Source organism: Pleurodeles waltl, chromosome 4_2 (assembly GCF_031143425.1).
Source record: "Pleurodeles waltl isolate 20211129_DDA chromosome 4_2, aPleWal1.hap1.20221129, whole genome shotgun sequence".
NCBI lineage: Eukaryota > Metazoa > Chordata > Amphibia > Caudata > Salamandridae > Pleurodeles > Pleurodeles waltl.
In genome coordinates, this window is record NC_090443.1 from 3,932,391 (window position 1) to 3,956,324 (window position 23,934).

A 23,934-nucleotide genomic window follows, 5' to 3' on the forward strand; every position below is an offset into this window, starting at 1 on the left:
ATCCGTCCCAAAAGTGACGGTAAAGTGACGGATATACCACCAGCCGTATTACGAGTTCCATAGGATACAATGGACTCGTAATACGGCTGGTGGTAAATCCGTCACTTTTCCGTCACTTTTGGGACGGATTAACACCTCCTCCAAAGTTAGAATAACCCCCCATGTGTGCTGCGGCCCACTGGTGACACTTACCTTACAGGCCCTTCCACGCTTAGGGCCAGTTGTATCAAGCTCCAGGTTTGCATTTGTTAAATAGCGAATTTTAAGAAATCGCTATTTGAGAAATGCACAATGGGATGTATGAAAACTGAATAGCGATTTCTTAAAATTCACAATCGCTATTACTGAATTGCAATTACGGAATGGGGCTCCATTCATCCCTATGGGCCTGCAGGCCCATAGGTGTGAATACCTTTGCATTACCTAATTTGCGAATTCCAGTTAGGAATTTGCAAATTAGGTAATGCAAACCCCAGGGTGCTGGGGGCCTAAGACCCCCTTTGATGCACCCCAAAAAAATATTTGCGGACATGTGAAGTGCACACATGCCCTAGGGGCATGTGTGCCTTACATGGCATTTTTAAAAATACATTTATAATGCATTTTTTAAAATTGCACATGCTTTGCATTTCCTAAATGCCCAATTCGCATTTAGGAAATGCTTGATACATGTGCTTTGGAAATCGCAAATAGGAATTCCCTATTTGCGATTTCCTATTTAGAGAATTGCAATTTGTGATTCTCTAAATGGGGTCGCAGGTTCAGGGAATTGCTATTTTAGTGATTGCATTGCTAATGCCTTTCATAAATCCTGACAGGCATTTTTGCATTTGCAAGAAACTGTTGAATTTTGCGATTCGCACCATTTGCAAATGCAAAATTGTTTGATTCATCTGGCCCATAGTACCATATACCAGGAACACCTCTATGGGCAGCAAAGCAGTTCAGGCAAAAATCTAGAGGATACCATGCAAAAGATGGTAACTTCCAACGTACATGAAAGCAAATTGCACAAATTTTGCACATCCTCAGTGATTACCAAGTGCTCTGTATAGTAGGGATCGCTCATGTTTATATAATGGGGTGGATAATTCCCTGAACTCCAGAAGTGATTCCTCTTTTATTTTTGTAGGTTAAAGAAGTATTTAGCAGCTCTTGCTTTACTCAGAGATATCTATACTTTTTGGATTTCAACATTCATATTCCCACTCCAGGGCTTCAAAAGATTTCAGTCTATTTGTTCAGCTTTGATGAGTACCATAGTGGTGCAAATGTGTACATTTATAGCAAATTTACGATTACAGAATTGTACAGTGGAAGAGTTTAGTAAATAAAGCTTACACTTGTAAGGGCTCCTGTAAACGTATGACTTGCATACATTTCTAGGAGTACTCCAGGCACTCTTTGTGAACTCTGAAAATTAGAAATCTGCTTAATAAGAAGGAACTAGCGTTGAGAATCAGGAATTGATGGTGGACGCCTATATTTTTACATTGTACCTATTTTGATGTTGTACACATGAGACTTTGATCCAGATTCTGAAAGGTGTCACGCAGCGTAGTGCAGCAGCCAAAAATGCTGTGCTGCGCTGCGTAACAACGAGAGAGCAGGAGAGTGGCATATTCACATAAATATGACACTCTCCTCCCCTCTCCCGAGCACCGGTGCTGATTTCAGCAGCCATGCACCACGCACACACCTTAGCAGTATAGTGTTCGGGGGTGTGTGTGAGTCTAGCATAGGTTTTGTAGGCATCCTTTCTGTACAAAATACTATGGACCTGATTTCAACTTTGGTGGAGGGGGTTAATCGGTCCCAAATATGACAGATATCCCACCCACCGCATTACGAGTTCCATAGGATATAATGGACTCGTAAAACGGCGGGTGGGATATCCGTCACATTTGGGTCAGATTAACCCCCTCTGCCAAAGTTGTAATCAGGTCCTATGCCTGGACAAGTGGAAATATTGTTCCTACTTTGTATGTGTGATGTACAGTGCAGCACACATGCAAAGTCAGAAAAGCATGGAAAAATAAAATAATTTCTCAGTTTAATGCCTGATTTTTAGCTGCGTTCATTTTTGACGCTAAATCCTTTCTTCTGATGTTTCAGAATAAGGTTTAGCATCACAAAGCATGGGTGGTAGCACGAGTACGCCCATGTACCACCCATGTTAACATTCCCTTGATGCAAAATAATGCAAAGCAGTGTTTCGCACTGCTTTGCATTACTTTGTCACGCAAACCGATGCAAATACCAATTTGTATTGGTTTGTGAATGCCCAAAAACGTTTAGCGTTGGTTTAGCGTTACAAAAGTAACGCTAACGCGACGCTAAACCTTTGAGAATCTGGGCCTTTGTTTCTAACTTTTTAATTTGATGGGCAAAAAAAACTATTGGTATATTGTATGATAAACAATGTCACATCTGTCATGCTCTTTGGTGTGTGTCCACACTAGAAATGATAGGGGACAACAGCGAGTTCATGCTTTTAAGGATTTTCTGTTTTTTATGTCAATGTCCATGTAAGCCCTGTAAGATGGCAATGATTTCAAAGACTTTATTTCAATACATTTTGTTTGGATTTTACTTTATTTCTTATCGTTTTTCATGACCTGTGCCACAAAATGAGTTTCTGTTCCCCATTTCAGGAAAACGAAATTGAGAAGAAACATTGCCCGCTGGACTCACAAAATGATGATATACAGAACTTTAAAAAAAAAGTAAGTCATGCAAATATCTTCTACATTCTGTCTTCTGCTGAATGGGCAACAGCATGCATTGACAAGACCACTAGGCCTTGCTTTATTTGTTTATTGTTTGATTCACAATAGTTAGTGTGTGGCTAAGTGAACTGTGAAACTCAAACAAAACAATATTTTCTAAGAATTTGAGAAGCACCTTTGCTTTCAATGTAATTTGTGTTTGGTGAAGATTGATATTTGTGGCAGTTGTTAGGTTAGATGTATTGCATGCACTTCATATGAGTGTGATGTTTGCATTCCAATCTCACAATTTTTTCAGTTCTACCAAATGGAATTTCTCCCTTGGGAGTGATTCCAGAGAGAAACTGCCTTATGCCTTTAAGTGCATTCTTGATGCCTGAGAAAGACAGACTGTGTTCCCTCCCAGAATCTATTCCACAATTTCTTAAAGTGTCGTCCTCTTTAACCAGAAGCTATTTGAGAAGGTTTTTCAGCTATTTACTTATAGCAATCATTTGGACCCCACCATCCAACCACTGATTCTTTTTCTCTGTTATCTCCCTTAGCACTTCTAAAAAGGTTTTTAAAGAGCTGCCTATGTTTAATGATTTCTGCTCCAGACCTCATTACCTTTGAACCAGGCCGTAGGGCCTTCACATACAGTTCATGCCTGTTGCCATTGTGTCTCTTCAAGCTCCAGGAAAACCTTTGCACTGTGAACTGAATTGTTTTTGGAGAAGCTTTACAGGGTTCCCAGGGTTTTTTAAGAAGAACCGTAAGGATGGTAGTTTCAAATTTACCAACTTCCCACCTAAATATCACAATTGGGTTCTTTGCAGACTCATCCAGACCCTGACTACCAGACTGAATTGAGCAGCAAGTGCATCACCTCTGCCGTCTGGACCACAGAGTGTCTGTTATATTTAGACTTTCTGACCAGTCTGGGATCGGATTCATGCTGACATTGTTTATGCACAAACAATAAAGGCACCTCACCAAAACTTAGCATCACCTTTCTGTTTCTGTCATGCCATGGTGCTGGAAGTAGCGTGCTGCAGCACTCCTGAGCTAACCATACTGGAGTTCAGAAGGCGAATGAGCAATGAAGATGCCTTTACATTCTGTTTTCATCTTGTTACACCTGCTGTGCATTCAAAGGCAGGGGTCAAATGTCAGGCTATGTCTTCTGACGACTGCTGCTTACTCTTTAAACATGAAGTCTGGTGTTTAAATGTATTTCTCAGATTCCAAAGTTGGAGGACTTGGTAAATGTGACAATCCTGTTGTGGTACACGGAGTGTGAAAGGAAAGACTATGGGATGTTAGTTTTTTTTCTAACAGACAAGCATTTAAATACCTGCAAATTAATTGTGCACATATATCAAAATAAATCAGCAGTTAGGAAGTAAGTGAAAATCTTTTCTCTTGTAATTCTGAAGTGTTATATGAACAATTATTTCAATGAGATCAAATCAAGACACTGTACTTAGTGAAGCTGAAATGTTATATATTTTTGTATCAAATAATTTATTGATTGTTCAAAACAAAATTTCATTAATAAAATACATAAGACAATCACAGTACCGACAACGATAGCACTTTCCAAACAATGCAATTAAAACAGCAATAAATATGAAAACTAAAAACACTTATACAAGAAGATTTCATCCTAGGTTATTTCACAGTTCATCATGACTTCATCAAATCCAATCCCCTGTGGTGACTAATCTGTCCTGCTACCTAATAACGTTTGCCTCTCAGACCATGCTGTATGCAGGAATTTAGACACCGCTTCTACCACCAGCAATGAGGAAGCACTCTTACATATTCTATAAGCCTCTCCTCTTTCTGCCAGATTATAGGAATGACACAGGGGGCACTATCCACCTGCTCCTAGCTTTGGGATAGGTAGGGCAAAATAATAGCAAATGTTTGTCTGTTTCCGTAATGGTTTTACAGCGGAAACAGAAACGTGACCTTCAGTGCGCACCACCCCAATTAGCAGTGTAAGCAGCTACTGACAGTGTCCCACATCTAAAATGCACAAACATAGACCAACCTCGAGCCGTTTGCATGCAATCTAAGCAAATCATCAGTTTGTTTGTTGATTTATATTGCAGGAAAGTAATTGTCAAGGGTACCTGTGGCCCTTTTTATGGAGCCCACCCATGTTATTGTTACCACTGGGTTCATTCCTGGAATATCTTCGAGACCTTCTCTGTAGTGAACCAATTCACCAGCAGTGGTCTTAAGCCAGCCAAGGCTGCCCTTTCATGGTCACTCCGGACAGAGGTTCAAACGGGGTTGCCCTCCCTAAGCCAGTAAGAGATTTACTAAAGTTGTTTTCTGCTACATTCAAAGAGTTAATGTTTCAACTGACCTATAGCTCCGCCCCATAAAGGACTGCTCCTCCTGCTTGCACTTTATAAATCTCTATGGCTGGTAGTAGGGGGTCCAATTGGCTTTCTTTGCAAATTTGTGATTAGCTCCCACTCTGCTTCACTAAAAACATTTTTTGTAGGGTCCCATGAACCAGTTTCAGCTAATCTGATACCTAGGTAGTCTAACTCCCTCACTTTTTCAAGGTGTTCATTCTCCAATTTGATCACCCCTCTCACCCTACCTCACTTAGAATAGGTCATGTATTTAGTTTTGGTGGTGTTAATTTCAAGACCATACTATATGCATAACTGGTTGAATGTATTAATCAGGTTTTGCAGAGCCCTCCTGGTTGTGGATAACAAGAGTGTGTCAACCACAAATAGGAGCACCTACATATTGTCCCCTGCCAAGTAGGGAGAACCGCTAACACAATTCAGCAGATAGTGGACATAGGGCCACATGTATGAACATTGGAATTGCGATTTCTTAATTCCATGCCTGATTCCATAAATCAATTCCATGTGAACCGCAATCAGGAAATTGCAATTCCGAATGTAAGAAACTCCATTGAGTTTCTTTTCCAACTCCCGGGGGATTGCAAATAGACCTACCTCTTTAATATTATTGAGGTAGGTCGCAATGTGCGACCCACTTGGAATTGCAAAAATCACACAGATGGTGGCCTGCTGTGGTCAGCAGACCACCATATCTATGATTGTTTTTAAATAAAGTAAACTTTTTGTTTAAACACAGCTCATTTTCCTCAAAGGAAAACTGGATGCGATTAAAAAGACAAAATTAAACGTTTCAGTTTCATTTTTTAAGAGTAGGTAGTGATCTGTCTTAAAAACGGTTTTACATGCATTCACATAGGGGAAAGGGTCCCTAGAGGATCCCTTCCCCTTTCAGAATGGGTTATTGCCAATTTTAAACTGGTGCTAACTGCGATTGTTTTGCGACCGCAGTCACGGTCACAAAACAATCATACTTACCATTCAGATTCAGTATAAAGAAGGCACACCCTGAGCACGCCCCTTCTTAATACCAAATCACAAGACCCCAATTGCAACTCAGTAATAAGTTACAGAATCGCAATTTGGGCTTTGTACATCCCAAAAACCATTTTTCTAGATGCAAACAGGCTGATTCTGTGAATCGGCCTGTTTGCGGCTAGAAAAATGATTTTTACGTGTGTCTCATCGTTATTAGTAAATAAGAGGAACAGGATTGGCACAAGGACACATCCCTATCACACTCCTTTGTCCACTGGGATGGCCTCAGACACTTCACCTTTGGTGCCACACCTAACATTTGCTAAATTACCATTGTGGAGTATTTTAATTGTGTGCAGTAAAATTAGAGGGACCCCCATTTTTTGGAGCACCTCCCACAGTTTTCCCCTAGGCACAAGATTGAAGGCGGCATGAAGATCGATGAAGACTACAAAGAGACCGCCCTTGCCCAGGTCCACCATCCTCCATTTCACAAGGAGTATTCGGAAGGCCTGGTAAAAAGAATTGGTCTTGTGCCTGAAGCCTGCTTGCAAGATTGAGAGAACATGATTCTCCCCCCATCAATCCAACAGGCGTGTGAATCTGTTTACTAAAATCATTTTGTAAGTTGTCTCTTAGGCTAATTGTGTGATAGTTAGATGGGATGCTGGGTTCCCCCTTTTTAAAAATTGGGACAAACTCAGCACCCCTCCAAGAAGCTGGAACAGCCTCCTCCCTCATGATTGCATTAGAGACAACATTCATGTAGGATACCCAGACAATTGTGTCAGATTTGAATAGATAAGCCTGGATCTTGTCGAGGCCTGGTGTTTTCCCTGGCCAAAAATAGGCCACAGTGCGTGGTTTCCTCCATTGAAAAGACTACTGGGGGCTGACTGGACTTTAGCAAATAAGCGACTTCCTAAGAGCAACGGTTCTGTCCATCTGGCAGTGGTCTGAATTAAGACTCCAAAAATGAGCAATTTTGGCAGGTTTGCTCAATTTCCCCCTAGCAAGGCTAACCAAGGACCAGAACTTCTTCTGATTATTGGAGGCCACAGCTTCCAAGAATTCAGCCCAAATATAATTTTCCCAGGTTGCTTTAGCTTCCTTTAAGCTAGTCTGATACAGGGCCCTGCTTCCCCTAATGTTGCAAGTGTCTCCATGTTTTATTGCATCCAGCAACTGACCCTTTGCAATTTTGCATGATCTCTTAAATCACCTCATTGGGGCAATTGGTTTTGGGCACCCAAGACCTCCTTAGTAAAAACTTTGCATATTTTCGAAAATACTGTGTAGTGCTCTCTTAAAATCTCTTAGCTCTCCTCTCAATTTGCTAACATTTTCCCATATGTGTGGCAAGCAGTAAGTATAAATCCATGACTGCTTTATGGGGATAAATTCACTATCTCCCATTTAACATTCCTCCAATTATTTATGACTTTCAGGAAGTTCAGTTGGCCAGCTACATCATGAAGAGGGGGTATGGTCATTGACTACTTCAGTTTAAGTACCAAGCGGTAATGGTCGCTTTCATTACACTCCACTACCCATATATCCCCATTATACTTCAGAGACTCACATCCAATAGGATGAAATATATGGGGCAGTAGTACAGCCCTCTTCTACATGTAAAAACTGGCATTTTATCAGAGGAAGTCTGCACATTGCATGCACGCAACCGGTGCGTCAGGGAGAGATCAACTACCTGGAGGGCTTCCCTGGAAAGATTCCTTTTTAGAGGGATTGAGAGAGTGGGGATCCCCTACATTAAATCCTCTGTGCTAGATAGATTGTGCGCCACACCATTGGGTTCAAATGATAAATTGAAATTCCCAGCTACAATGACATGGTGCATGCCAGAGTGTACTACCAATAACTGGTCCAAAATTTGCAGAGTTTGGGATTCTTGCTTGCGGCCCCCACTCCTATTGTACATGTTGATGACAAAGAGCCATAGGACTTTTGGTTGAGAAAAAAATCAGACCATGGAGATCAGGCGAGTCCATACCAACTACAGTGATGGAGTGCTATATGGTGGACCACAACAGTATTAGCAACCCAGCAATGGGTGCCCAACCATGGATTTAATGGCAGGAACATTATAGCTTTTAAATCCACCCCTGTGCACTTGGTTGATTACCCACGTCTCCTGAAACAAACAAATTGTGTGCCCATCAATAAATGTGCCCCGATTTGGGTCACACAGTTTGCCCTTAATCCCTGTGATGTTCCAACTTGCTAAAGTTGTCTGCAATAGAGAACTAGATAGTGGGGCTACAATGGCTGCGGGATCAGCACTAGATCCCTCCAGTGCATTGAATGTTGGCAAATCTTTACCTGCACACTATGCATCCATTGGAACAATACTTTTTGTGTCATTGAAATCATCAGTGGGGATCTGAGCTCACAAGCTAGACCAGCAGAAACTTTAGGATTAAAGACAGCCCTTAGTACTGGACCCTTTCTTGGTAGAGTCCCATTTTCTCTAAGGGGGGCAGTTTTTGGGTCTCTAACCAGTCAATCAATCTGAGAGAGGGGGAAAAAAATATCTACTGGAGGGAGAGAAACTGGAGACTGGCATTTGTTCTCTGGCCACGATCTTGGGAGTGCGCTAATAGAAATTGAGGAGCAGATCTACTTCTGTCTCTTCGGTGGTACCTGGTAATTTGGACTGTACAAAATTGGCTAGGATGGTATATCTAATACTTGGTTGCCTAGAATGTACTACTAAACAGTTGCCACCCATAGATTTAGTCAAAGAACCAACACAGCCCTCCATCTTAACCATCAAAATGTGACAAGAATCTGAGTATGACAATCCTACATTTGCGCAAAGCCAATGTAAAGCCTTATTTTTCAACTGGGAGAAAGACCCCTCTGCCCCAGTTGGTACACAGGGAACATTCGACATTACAATTAAATATGGAGAGGTGTCAGGTGGCAGGTGTAATGAGGTTGTCTTAAAAACTGGTACAAAACCCACACTTCTGCAGTTCTGCATCCCTCACTTACTCTCTTGCCTCTATCGCTCCTCTTTGCGCTGCAGGTCAAGTCCAGAGCTAGTGGTTTCACCCTCTCTAGTGCACATGCAACTGTATAGGTTGGAGCATGGGGCTGATCTATCTGTGTACTAACCAAAGTTAAAGGTCTCGCTGGAAAACCCCAGTCACCTCAACCCGAGAGAAGTTGTCCTTGCTAGATGATGGAGCATAGCTAGTTTCAACTAGTTGGGGCTTTGTGGGACATTCATTTTCCTAATAGTGGCTTCTATGCAATCCAAGCACTCAAAGATGGGCTCTAGTTTATCTGTCACTGCCTTTGCACAGGACTTTTACTGTTTTGAGTAAGGTGTCCTTTCCTGTACCCCAACTTCAAGTGTGTGGGATACATACTCTATTTGGTTTAGGACCTAGGTTTTTTCTTTCCCCAATTAACTCTCCAACTACACAGATACAATTTAGTTTGGGGTCAAGCCATACCCGACTCCACAATCAGTGTAGAATCCATTTGTTTTGATCCAAACCCAACCCTGTGCTCAGCTTAGTGCCAGTAGGTGGTATGTTGGGGTGGGGGTTCCAGCAATTCTGGGTGAGCTTCAGGTGCATAGTCCAGTGGTTGGGGGGGAGAGAGTTAAAAGTGATAATTGTTGCTTGCCCTAATCGATCTCATTACTGATTAACCCTACTGCTCTTTGTTGAAAGACATCAAGGATAGAGCTGTAGGGCCATTCTCTTGTGTTCTCTTTCCCCATGGCAGCATGTAGTTAGTATATCATCATATGTGAGAGTGAGCAGCAGTTAGGGAAGATCAAGAGTACAATAACTCCAGCGCCTGTGGCAGAGAGGTGGCCCCTACCGGGTGAAGATGGCATCAGCGCTTTGTAGCAATGTGAGAAGGTGTAACAGGCTCCCGGTGGAGGAAGAGTGTGTGGGAAACAAAGACCCCAGTGGCGTTGTAGCGGTTCCCCCAACAGGTGGGAGTACCCCACAGTAACCACTCCAAACAATTGTCTAGTTAAAAGACCACTTACACCCTCCCGAGATAGTTGCTGAAGGCCATCGCCTCCACCCAGAGGCTCAAAGAGCACACAGGTGTGCCGTGAAGGCACTTGACGTCCTACGATATCCTTCCACTGACCAGGGAGACAGTCGCTGGCTGTCAAACAAGGTAAACTCCTGCCTGGATTTTCCTGTTGGGGATCCAAAAGCACAGGGAGGGAAGACCTCAGATGCCAGTGCCTCTCTCAGTTCTCCATAACCAACTAGCCAGCCCACCACTCGCACCAGCACCGACCACCAGCTGCACTGCTGTGCGCCTGAGCTCACTCTGCTCCTCACATGAGTTAAGCACAGTGGCGACTGCTGCAGCATGATGAGAACGGTCGTATGGAATGGGTTCTTTGAGTTGGGCTGAGAGGCCCAAAACACCCAAACGAAATGTCTCAAAGAGTAAAAGAATGAGGGAGTAGTCCTTTAACACTGCAACATCACCTATGCCACTCCAACTTCGCAGCGCGGTTTGGCAATCAGCTGACTGTCCTAGCCTGTCGGTAGGCACGAGCACAGCTCGACAACCAGGGAGGAGGTTTACTGAAACCAATCTCCAAACATCATTGTTTGTGTGTTATACAGTTTTATCAAGAAAATTGCATGGCAGTGCAAATTTTGTGGCCATTTCAACAAAAATCTGATATCTGTAAATCGCAGTGTGCTACCACACCATGCTTTAGTAATATATTTGCAACAGTGTTCTCAATTATGCCCCATCAACTAAATAACACACCCTTACCACTTATACTTGTTCTAAGTGATACTTGTATTTTTCACAAAGCCTATGACTTCAGTAATGTAACACTGATGTCATCACGCCCACTCTCACAACTGATCCAGTGCTACTGGATGAACTGTTCAACATTGTTTACAATTTTTTAAGATACATCTTCAAAATTAAGGTTTTCTTAACCATACAGTATCCTTGAGGCGCTGTATGTTTTCCCAGCATGTGGAAGCATTGACCATTTTGTCCTGTCTGCTACCACCGTGATGTGCGTGGCTTTTCCATATAGAAATGAACACCACAGCCATGGCATTCATAAACAAAGAGCCAGGAACCAGGTGATTAAAATTTCTTCCCCCAACACCTTGATCTATTGTGACTCTTTCTCAGATCGAGAGGAGAAAAAAGTAAAATAATTATGTTTAAAACATAATGAAGACTGAAGTATTAGACGTTTAGGTGAAGGGTGAGAAGATAAAAGTTTTAGATCATCTGGAGACATTCTCACAGTGGATGGCTTGGGCAGAGGCCGGCTTAATCCAGATGGCTGAGGAGAGTCTCATGAAGAGGTAATAAAGGTTTTACTGTGGAGGAACTGGACTGGAGGGTTTCCGTCAACAAAATAATCTTCATCTCTGTAACTGGCAAAGACAATTCTAGGACCTCAGTGGCCTTACACAAGAATGCCTTAAAAGAAAGAATTTGTCATTGGCATTTTGGAGACCCAAATAAGGATATCCATCAGCATTCAAATAGGGTTTAAGGGTGTCCTCTTCAATACTGCCCTTCTCCACCTGAAATACTTTGTTTCCGCTTCATACAGGGTGATCAGCAAACTCAAGATTGACCTTCAATGAGCAGTTCACTTTGGCCAGAACAGACGTAGCCATAGGGAACTCTGAAGATGCATTTTGATCCAGTGGCATTGATGACATTGGTAGCATCACCTACGGGAACAGCCCTGAAGGACTTTGGCAGCAGAAAAAGGGATGCTGGAACTACATCTTTTGTATCTGCTGGGTAGAGACTTCCAGTGGTAGCAAGGTAAAAAATCCTGCAGGTGCCGTGGGGCCCAAAGGCGCACTAGAGAGATCTACATGTGGTCAGAATACAGCCATCAAGGGCTGGGGGAAAGCCTCCACTTGAGCAGGTTTCACAGCAGATGCAGGAACGTGAGAAAAGATGGTAAGGTGTCTGATGCACTGGGAGTAGAGCTAGAATGGAACAGGGCACCAGTGCTGGCTCATATCCTGCAGAACACAAAAGAGTTCCAAAGATGATGTTGAGCTCAGAGTCAGGAAATGGCCCTGTTGACCACATAACCTGCCTTGAGAATTGGAGAGATATCAAAAAGAAGAAGAAGGATCCTTTGTTTGGTATGGCATAAACCTGGTGTGGGGGACTTTACCGGAAATGAATATTTCCCTTTATATCTGTCTTGTGAACAGGATCTGATTAACCAAAAACATCTGTCCATTTGAGATGTAAAAGATGTTCCCTCCCTCTCCTCAATAGCAATTGACTACATGAAGTCACAAACATTGGCAGACTTGAAAGCTTACACAGAATTCATATTCCAATGACAGACGTAATAGGTATCCAGAAAGGTTCCTGGAGAGGGGCAGGAATGATTCCTTTGAGATCCTGACTTTTTTAACTTGACATATTCCGTCCTGTGACCTTCCAGCAGAGAGCAACTCTGGATCTGTGTTTAAGGCATGAAAAAGTGGAACTGATGTCCCCCTCCTGGGTGGTGCCATACATGGTTTGTAACATCATTTCCAGGGAGGCACAGGAGTCGATCTTGTAGCACATACCAGTGCAAAAGAGCTATTTTAACTTTTTCAGATCAAGTCCAGCACCTGGTGTAAACTCATGAGTTGAGGAATATGCACATAGAAATATTCATTAGAACAGCTGGTGCTAAATATACCCCATGTCAGGATGCTGCCATATGGAGCCACCACTAAACCCATCTAAGGCCGCCAAATGGTATTAGAGCTTCAGGAGTTGCCTCCTTGTTAGATATGTGAGAAGAATCTAGGGCTCGCAGAATTATTTCACCAGAACAGAATTGGATGAGCTGACATTTTACAACCATAACACACACCCACCCTTCTTGTTTTCTCTGAAAAAGTGCCCTTCTCTGTCTATATTTGGCTCTCCTGTGCCCACTTCCATCCTGGCTATTCCCTTCCTCTTTTAATCTGACTGTCTCTTGCTGTCTGTCTCTTTCAATGAATCTTCTTCTCAGTATACACATTCCACCCTCATCACACCTCACTCTATGCATCTGCCTGTTTCTTTGCATTTGTCTGAAAATTTGTCTACCTTTTACTTTCCCTTTCTGTCCATGTGTTCATCTCTGCATTTAACTTCCTATTTTTTCACTGTTTCACAGTTTCTTGTGTGTAAACAGCATAGAGAACTGATAGCTGAGGAGTATGTGTAGCCAAATTCAGGTATCATTTACCACTGAAGGCTACATGTCTATTAATCAACTGTCCCTTATGACCCATAATGACGTGATCTAAATGACAAGAGGAAGTAATACTAATTGGGTACACAGTCCCAGTTTGCAGCAATGTCCACCAGTACATGGTTGAACTGGGACAGAAAATGGGCCCAGGCACCAAAATGATAATGGTTTCCACTAGTGAAACCAATAGCTAAAAAAGTGGTCCCATTTTCAAATCAGGGCAGTAGTGAACTTCTAAAGATACACTGTATACATAGTTTGCGAGTTACCAGAGACCACATGCATGTGTGCGTGCTGCGGGCAATGGTTGTGGTAATAATCATGAAAATCAACAGTAAAAACATTGCCAAATGTGCCCACAAAGAACCAGAAAAATGACCCACTCACTGACCTGTGAGTTCAGCCCTTCTTCCACTGCTAGATTACCCTTTAGGCCAGCCCGGCCTTAAATAGGTGCCCCTTTCACAGATCGTAAATATGGAATCCATTATAAAAGAAACAATACATTCTCTCTTAGAGGATCTCCATCAACAGTCATAAGCACTGAATAGTCCCTTCCATGTACGGGGACCCTGGAGGACTTTATCATAGTATATCTTCTTAAGTGTAGATGTTCACCTTTCTTTGGGAAGGCCTGAAAAGTCACTTACTAGAAGGAACATTAAGTAGCCCATAGGAACAGGCTACAATGGCCCAGTTCTTCTGATTGTACTTATAAAATGGTGAAGAAAATTAAATGAGTATAATTTTAAGCTAATCTTTTGCAAAAACTAACATGGATGGAGCGGACTTTATGCATTTAGCATGGTACTGTCAGGCAGTACAGACATTCTTGACACAGGTAGTGACAGAATTAAACAGAGCTACACGCATACCCATGAGCTGCATTCCATTTCAGTGCCTACTAACCCTTATCAAGAAACCCAAAAAAAGCAGGTTGGCTTATAGGTTCCTCCAGATGGCTTTTGTGCTGGCCCGGTACCACGTGGCTATCATGTGGATGGGTTGGAGGGATCCATCGATACCCCTTTGCCACTGGGATATCCAGGAATGGGCAATGACGGAAGAGGTCCAGATGAGGAGGTGCAGACAGGATGGGAAGTTGGAGGAACATCTCAGGGCGTTGGGGGACAAATGTTCAGCCTTTCTGACCCCGACCTCGGATGAACTATCACAGAGTAATGACAAATCAGTTACTGATGAGGCTGGAGAGACAGGCCCCACAGGGATTCCTAGGGGGAATTAGGAGTGGTGGGAAGGGTCATAGTTGGAACATATTATTTAGTTCTGTACAAGGAATGTTCTTGAGAAATATAACGCTGTATGGTTACACAACTGATGAAATCTAACCCTCATAATATCACCTGTATGGAATATGGCAGCTCATTCTCTGCAGTAAGTTGTTGTTTGTAAATCAAAAATAAAGGTTACAAAAAAAATACTTTGCAAAAAACAGCTTAAATCTCTTTCACAAATCCTTCTTCGTAAAAGTAAAGAGCTGAAGTATAGCAGGACCGTGTAGCCCTATAGGCTGTCATTATGTGTGTTTAAAAAGAGTCTGTGACTTTTATACTCCAAGGACTACCAGTATCCATTAATGCCCTGCAGGTGGGAGTTGCTTTTGTTCTTTTTTCCGGCTTCTGCAGACAGCATCCTAGAGCACTGAGCTTGGTCTTTTTAGGCTTTTTCTCATCAAAATTCTCCAGTGGAATTTGGTGACAACCACTTAATTTGACAGTTTTCATCTCCCCGTCACTTTTTCTGCCAGAAAAGTGAGGTACTTTGTCAAATGAAATGCCATCTTTGATAAGTGTCCTGCCTGGGAGAGAAAGAAAGCTAAATTAGACCATCATGGTGTCTGTATCCTCTGCCTTCCAGCAAGTCATATTCCTGATTCTTGTCATCACTGCAGGAACTTTTCCAGATATTCCGCAAGAGAAAGGGATAAGATTTGCCTCCATGGCACTAAGGAAAGAAGGAGGCAGCAGACACAGGTAAAGAGTGGGACCTCAAAGAGGAGGTCAGTCTTCTACCAGGGCTTTGCTATCTACCTCTGAAGGACGTGGAAGGAACAAAAAAAAGGGTTCCATCCCAAAAAAAACATCAATTCCGGTTGACGATCAACACCCAGAGGATTGAAGTCGAGACAACGCTGGTCGACTTCGAAGACCCATACACAATTGACACACAGAATGAGATCAGTGTTGAGGAGTGTGTTGACCTCATTGAAGAGTGGATTGACGTTGAGGCACCAATGGAGATTGAGGAGTAGATCAATGTCAAGGCATCGAAGGAGGTCGACATCGAGAAGTCTTCTGAAGTTGAGGACACATCAGGTGACAAGGAAGAAGAAGAGATACATTTATTAATCTCCAGATTCTGAGTATTTGAGAATATTATCTCCTTCTTCATCCATTATACTGACAAGCTCTCCACCACCATCTCCTTCCCCTCCTCCTCCTCCTCCTCCATCACCATCACCTTCACCACCTTTAGCACTCCATCACCACCTTTAGCGCTCCTTCCAGTTGCACCAATTCTGCCACTGTAGAGAATCCTATACAAAGACCTAGATCACATTCCAGAATACTCCAGTTTGCGCCACCACCAACACCACAGTTCCAGGAGTTCATCACCATCTTCAAGGTGCTCTCACCATTGTTCACACAGATCATTGTCAAAATCCAGATCATACACAAAATTACAACATTGTTCCAGGGATAATACCTCTACCTCTATGGCAGGATACTCACAGACGCTCTCCGATTCACCTCACATCTCTCCAGTGGATGATAATACTACCTCACAGGAGATCCTGATAGGAGGAGCTGCAAAGCTCAATATACAGATGTTGGTCCCTACTACTTCAGTGTCCTTCAATGTTTGTGAAATTTGAGATGCTTCACCACCGGTCAGTGACAAGACACCTACTATAGCTATTGCCAGGCCTCCTAGAGCCAGCCATGGATCTATTTTTTACTCCTGCTTCAGTTAATGCTGCTCCATCGCAACTAAAGAGAAAAAATCAGCCTTTGCTTCTCTGACCCACCTCCGGACTCAGTGGTCATATCAGCATCAAAAAGCACAATGCCACTACCCCTTCTTTATCAGTTTCACCTCATAAAGATTGTAAAGAATTGGAGTAGGCTACAAACTCTGTAGCACAACTGCAACCCCCATGAAAGTGGTCAGTGCAGCTGTTCTCAGCAGTCATGATAGAGCACGGTGGGACTCTATCCAACATTTTGCAGAGCATATTCCCAGGGACAAGCGGGAAGACTTTGTGGAGACTGTCATTGAGGGCTTGATGGTGTCCAATCAGGTCATCAGTGCAGCACAACATATTCCTCCTTGTTAGCAGCACATAAATATAGCCACGGCGTGGCAGTATGAAGGCATTCCTGGCTCCATTTTACAACTTTAAATACGGAATTACAACAAAGAATACTAAACCTCCCATTCTCTGATTCCACGGTTTTCGGTAGCCACACTGCAGGAAAGTGCCAACTTTTTGGCATGTTACCCCCAATTTCTGCTTGATGTCAGTGTGTTTGACTGTGTCATTGGGATCGTGCTAACCGGGACTCCAGTACTTATGCTCTCTCTTCTTAAATTTGTCACTACATACTGGTAACTCAGTATTTCATCCCAAATTGGCATACTGGTGCCCCCTTATAAGTTCCTAGTATAAGGTACTTAGATACCCAGGGCATTGGGGTTCTCGGGGATCTCTATGGGCTGCAGCATTACTTTTGCCACCCATAGGGAGCCCAGGCAAAGGCTTCTAACGTACTGCCATTGCAGCCTGTGTGAAATGGCGCATGCACCATTTCACAGCCATTTACACTGCAGCAGGTCACTTATGAGTCACCTATATGTTCGGCCTTCCAACCCTGAAGGCTGGGTGTGAAGTACCTGTGTGTGAGGGCACCCCTGCACTAGCAGAGGTGCCCCCACGTCATCCAGGACCATATTCCCAGACTTCGTGAGTGCGGGGATGCCATTTTACATGTGCACTGGACATAGGTCAATACCTATGTCCAACTTCACAATGGTAACCTGAACATGGCCATGTAAGGTGTCTAATATCTGGGAACTGTACCCCAATATTGATTCCAGTATTGGTTTTACAATTCCATTCACTCTGTGGGCTCCATTGTGGACCCCAGTACTGCCATTACAGCCTTCTGAGGTTTTCCAGGCAGCTCCAGCTGCTGCCACCTCACAGACAGGTTTCTGCCCTCCTGTTGCTCAAGCAGCTCGAGCTCAGGAAGGCAGAACAAAGCATTTCCTTTGGGAGAGGGGTGTTACATCCTCTCCCTTTAGAAATAGGTGTTACAGGCATGGAAGGGGTAGTTTCCGAGAGCCTCTGGAAATGCTTTGAAGGGCACAGATGGTGCCCTCCTTGCATAATCCAGTCTACACCGGCTCAGGAGCCCCCAGTCCCTGCTCTGGCGTGTGAAACTGGACAAAGAAAAGTGGAGTGACCACTCCCCTGTCCATCACCACCCCAGGTGCACCAGAGCTCCTCCAGAGTGTCCCAGGGTTTTGCCATCTTGCATTCCAAGGTGGTAGGACACTCTGGGAGCATCTGAGTGGCCAGTGCCAGCAGGTGTCGTCAGAGCCCTCCCCTGATAGGTTTTATCTGTGTAGCTGACCAATCCCCCTTTCAGGGCTATTTAGGGCCTCTCCTCTAGGTGTTTCCTCAGATTTGGATTGCAAGATTCCAGCAGGAATCCTCTGCATCCTTTCCTTTACCTTCTACTGACGAAACTGCATCTGGACCCTCTAAGAACTCTACAAACTGCAACAAAGAAGCAAAGATGACTTCTGCAATATTGTATCTTCAGCTCCTGCAAGCAACTGCAACTGTTTCTAGGCCCTGCATCCTCTGAGGACTGCCTGTCTTTAGCCTGCGCCAGAAGAGCGAAGGAATTTGCCTTGAAGTGAAGGAGTCACTTCCTAGCTTCACCAGGCACCCCTCTGCAGCAACAACTGGTGGCGTGGGTCCCCTCTCCTGAAGAAGTGCATGGATCCAGTAACACAAGTGGTAGACTGAAGGTGTCCAGATGGTCCCAAGGTCCAGCTGTCCAACTTTCCTGGAGGTAAGAGCTTGCCTCCCCACGCAAGACAGTACCTCCGTGCACCACATGATTTGCAGTTGCCAAGGGTTTTGTGCGACCTTCAACGGAATACGGAATACAGCGACACAAACCAGACTGCAATCATCCATCCGGCGTAGGACATTATCTGCACCAACCAGAAACCCGCATCCATCTTCTTGGGTGCAGTACTGACTGTTCTTCTTCACCAATGGTTCTTCTTTTGCACCTTCATCTGGGTTAGCAAGGGCTCCTGTTCTCCCTGGACTCTTAAGTGCTTCTTGGAGTTGGTCCCCTTCTTTCACAGGTCTTCAGGTCCATGAATCCATCGTTGGTGGCTTGCATTCTCTTCTGGTTCTTGCATTATCTTCTATCACATGTTCTTGTGTGTTCTAGGAAACTTACTGTGATTAACTCCTGCTTTCCTGGGCTCTGTGTTGGGTTCTATTATTTACCTTTGGTGTTTTCTTACACTCCCAGCGCCCCTCTACACACTACACTTGCTTAGGTGGGAAACCAACTTTTGCATTCCACTATTTTAGCATATGGTGTATGTCGCCACTAGGCTCATTGCAACCTATTGGGATTTTCCCTGTTTGCACTGTTTTCTAACAGTTTTTACAGCTATTTCTGCATTCTAATGTATATAATGTGTATATCACTTACCTCATAAGGGAGTATAGTCTCTAAGGTATTTTTGGCATTGTGTCACTAAAAATAAAGTACTTTTATTTTTGTAACACTGAGTATTTTCTTTCGTGTGTGTAAGTACTGTGTGACTACAGCGTATTGTATGAGCTTTGCACTTCTCATAAATAAGCCTTGGGTGCTCAGCTACAGCTACCCCTAGACAGCCTGGCTTCGAGACACTGACTACATTTCACTACTAAGGGATAACCAGACCTGGTATAAGGTGTAAGTACCTTTGGTACCCCCTACAAACCAGGCCAGCCTCCTACATTATTGGTCCAGCGGTGGGATAAGTACTTGCAATTGCCTTATCAGTCTGTCACCGGTGCTTTTCACAGGAAAGTATACTCTATACCTAGAGCTATACAAATGTAAACCTAGTACAGGATCTAGTCTTTTACTTTCTTTCTAAAAGACTAGGGGTGAAGCAAAGTAGGCCTTTTCTTTCCTCTCACTCTACTGTAACACTCACTATGCTATGTCTTCTTCTGAGGCCAACCCTGCAATCATCGGATCTCCCTATGAGAACATGACTTTCAAAGTGCTAGGAGGGCTTTGCCCAGAGAGAAGCTTAGAGGTAGGGAAGAACCCAATCAATAATTTTCTGTTTAGTCTTCTCCTCCAGGATGATCTGGAGAATGCTGATAAACAGGAGGAGGAAAGAGAGGGAGATTCTAACCCCTTAGAGTCAGGGAATCATCCTGTAGATTCAAGGGAGGGCTTTTTGCAAGATTTTCCACCTAGCAGACTTACTAGTGTAGCTGGCAGTGGGAGGGGTTTACACACAAGCAGGGCTCCCTTCACACCTAGAGGTCAGGTCACTAGAGTCAGCAAAGCTAGGAAAGATCTGCCTCTGCCAATTCTCATGTCCTCAGTTTCTGAGGGGTCCCACACTTCCACTCCAGGTGATGACTACATAGATAGGGAGCTCAGAAAGCTGAGATTGGAGGAGGCCAGGCTGCTGCTGCAGCAGCAACATCTAGCCCTAGCTAGGGAGGCCTTAGCTGTGGAGAGAGAAAGGCAGGGGTTGGGGTAAGTTCCTCATGGTGGTAGTAGCAGCACTTTCAGGAATTATGGTGTTAGAGAGAATACCTTTGATTCCAGGAACTTCCACAACATTGTTTCCCGTTACAAGGAGGGGGGTGACATCTACAAGTGGTGTGCTGCACTTGAGAGGACCTGTAAAGTACAAAGGGTCCCTCAGATGCAGTGGGCCTCTATTCTGTGGTTGTCTTTTTCTGGCAAGGGGAGGGATAGACTTCTTACTGTCAGGGAGGAAGATTCAGATAAGTACAATGTTTTGAAGACAGCACTCTTGGATGGATTTGGCTTAACCACTGAACAATATAGAATTAAATTCAGAGAGACCAGAAAGGAGTCTTCACAAGATTGGATAGACTTTGTGGACTGTTCTGTGAAGGCTTTGGAAGGTTGGTTACGTGGCAGCAAAGTGTCTGACTATGAGGGTCTTTATAATCTGATTCTGAGAGAGCATATTCTTAACAACTATGTGTCTGATGTGTTGCACCAGTACTTGGTAGACTCAGATCTGACCTGTCCCCAAGAAATGGGAAAGAAGGCAGACAAATGGGTCAGAACAAGTGTGAGAAGAAAAGCTCATACAGTTTGTGACAAGGGCAAGGAGAAGGATGGTAAGTCACATGACTAATGTGGGGACAAAGATAAAAAGTCGGAGTCTTCATCAGGACCATAAAACTCCTCTAGGGGTGGGTATAAATCCTCTTCCAACCAACATAAAGCACTTTGGTGTTACTTATGTAAAAACAAAGGCCATTAGGCAAGTGACCACACTTGTCCCAAGAAAAGCACCAAAGTTCCCACCACCACAACCACCACTGCTTCCACTAGTGTCTCTAGTAATAGCAGTGGTGGTGGGAAAAACCAACTACACAATCGAAGGGTGTAGCAGGGCTCACTTTGGGTAATGTAGTGGGGCTTGGTTTAGTTAGGGAAACCAATGAGGCTGTTTTAGTCTCAGATGGTGGCATTGATCTTGCCACCCTTGTTGCTTGTCCCTTTAATATGGATAAGTACAAGCAACATCCACTAATAAATGGTGTTCAGGTTGAGGCCTACAGAGACACAAGTGCAGTGTTACTATGGTGATGGAAAAACTGGTAGCCCCTGAGCAACACCTAGTTGGTCATCAGTACCAAGTGACTGAGCCCATAATAACACTGTTAGCCACCCCACGGCTGTTGTGAATCTCAACTGGGGGGGTAGGTTACTGGTCCAAAGAAAGTTGTGGTGTCCACTGACCTAACTGTAGAATGACTACTGGGCAATGATTTGGAGACTTCCACTTAGGCTGAAGTGAAATTGGAGGCTCATGCAGCAATGCTGGGCATTCCTGGACACATATTTGCTCGCACAAGGGCTAAGGCCAAGAAGCAAAGAGGACAAGGAAACTTGGATCCTGGAACAATGGACCAAGTGTTCCTAAACACTAGGGGTAGAATGGGTAAACCCATATCCACTGTTCCTCCCTCCACTGAAGATTCCCCTTTTGATGAGGAGGAGTCTACTCCATGTGCAGAACCTACACTAGAGGAGCTCCAACCTGACACAGCTGAGCTTTTGGGTACAGGCGGGCCTGCCAGGGAGGAGTTGAGTGTGGCACTGCAGATCTGTCCCACACTAGAGAGTTTGAGACATCAAGCTGTCAAACAAGAAACAGGGGATGTCAGTGACTCTCACAAAGTGTATTGGGAAAACAATCTCCTTTATACAGAGGCGAGGGACCCAACACCTGGTGCTACCAGGAGACTGGTCATTCCCTTGTAGTATAGGGAGTTTCTTCTTCTAACACTTGCACATGACATTCCCCTTGCTGGTCATTTGAGGCAAAATAAGACCTGGCACAGCCTTGTCCCTCACTTTCACTTGCCTCATATGTCAGAAGACACAAAAGTGTTCTGTCGCTCTTGTGTCACCTGCCAAGCCAGTGGTAATACTGGTGGCACCCCAAAGGCCCCCTTTATCCCACTTCCTGTGGTTGGGGTGCCCTTTAAAAGGGTAGGGGTTGACATAGTTGGCCCCCCTGACTCTCCTACTGCTTCTGACAATAGGTTTATCTTGGTGGTAGTGGACCATGCCACTAGATATCCAGAAGCAATTCCTCTGAGGACCACTACAGCTCCTGCAGTGGCAAAGGCCCTCCTGGGAATATTTTCCATGGTAGGCTTCCCAAAAGAGGTAGTATCAGACAGGGGTAGTAACTTCATGTCTGCATACTTGAAAGCAATGTGGAAAGAGTGTGGTGTAACTTATAAATTCACCCCACCTTACCATACTCAGACAAATGGGTTGGTTGAGAGGTTTAATAAAACTCTCAAAGGTATGATCATGGGACTATCTGAAAAGCTCAGAAGGAGATGGGATGTCCTAATTCCATGCCTCCTTTTTGCCTACACGGAGGTACCCCAGAAGGGAGTGGGCTGCAGCCCATTTGAACTCCTTTTTGGTCACCCTGTTAGGGGTCCACTTGCACTTGTGAAGGAGGGGTGGGAGCAACCCTTGAAGCCCAGGATATAGTGGATTATGTACTTGGCCTAAGATCTAGAATGGCCAAGCACATGAAAAAGGCCACCAAAAACTTCAGGCAAGCCAAGAGTTGCAAATCAATGGCATGACCAGAAGGCTGTCCTGACTGAGTACCACCCAGGACAGAAGGTGCGGGTACTAGAGCCTGTGGCACCAAGAGCACTTCATGACAAATGGAGTGGCCCACATCTGATAATGGAGAAAAAGGGTGAGGTCACTTATTTAGAGGACCTAGGCACTCCCAGAATTCCTGTAAGAGTACTTCATGTGAACAGCCTGAAACTCTACTATGCTAGGGCTGGCTTAACCCTAATCATGGCCACTAATGAGTGAACTCTCCCTGACCTCTTCTCCAACACTGCAGCTGATGGCTCAGTGGAAGGAGTAGTTCTTGCAGATTGCCTTCCAGATGAGCAAAGGGAGGATTGCAGGAACCTCCTAGGCCAGTTTTCTGAGCTGTTCCCTCTGACACCTGGTCAGACCACTTGGTGTGAACACAGCATAGACACTGGAAACAATTTACCTGTCAAAAGTAAGATTTATACTGTAGACAGCCTGACCATGTCAGGGACTGCATTAAATCTGAAGTTCAGTAAATGTTGGACCTAGAAGTGATTGAGCACTCAGATAGCCTCTGAGGCAGCCCAGTGGTGCTAGTACCCAAGCCTAATCCTCAGAATGGTGTCAACATCAGGGCAGTGTGCGCTCTACGGGCGACTGGAATGCAAAAACCCAGCACTTATGAGATAACGTAATTCATGCATTATGTTGAGATGCTGTTGTTTAACCTTTTGCATTGCAGAGTTTAATCCTAAAGACTTATATTCAAGGTGCTTGTAAATACTGTTCATTTGCAATGTATTGCTGCAGCCTTTCAGAGAGTGTCAGGGTGTGGTCCCTTTCCAGGGCCTTCTAGAAGCTTTCTCTGCAGCATGACCGGGTGTGATTTGTGGGCTGGTCCAGACTCCATATGAGGGAGCCAGCCCAGCTCCATGTGCTCACTATTCAGAGGTTCTGGTGCAGAGCAGCAGCAATTTCCTGAGCTCCTGTTCCGGAGGCCTACCTTGATCTTCCAGGCCTTTGCCCTTCATTGTATTGGTGATCCTTGATCAGAGCGGTAAGACGGAGGTCGGGCTGGGCCCCTGATCCCGTTTTCGAAGGCATTCGAGTTTTTGGGCCTAGTTTTTATGTTGGAAGATTTTTCCTTGTGCGTGTGAATGTGCTCGTGGTTTCAGGCA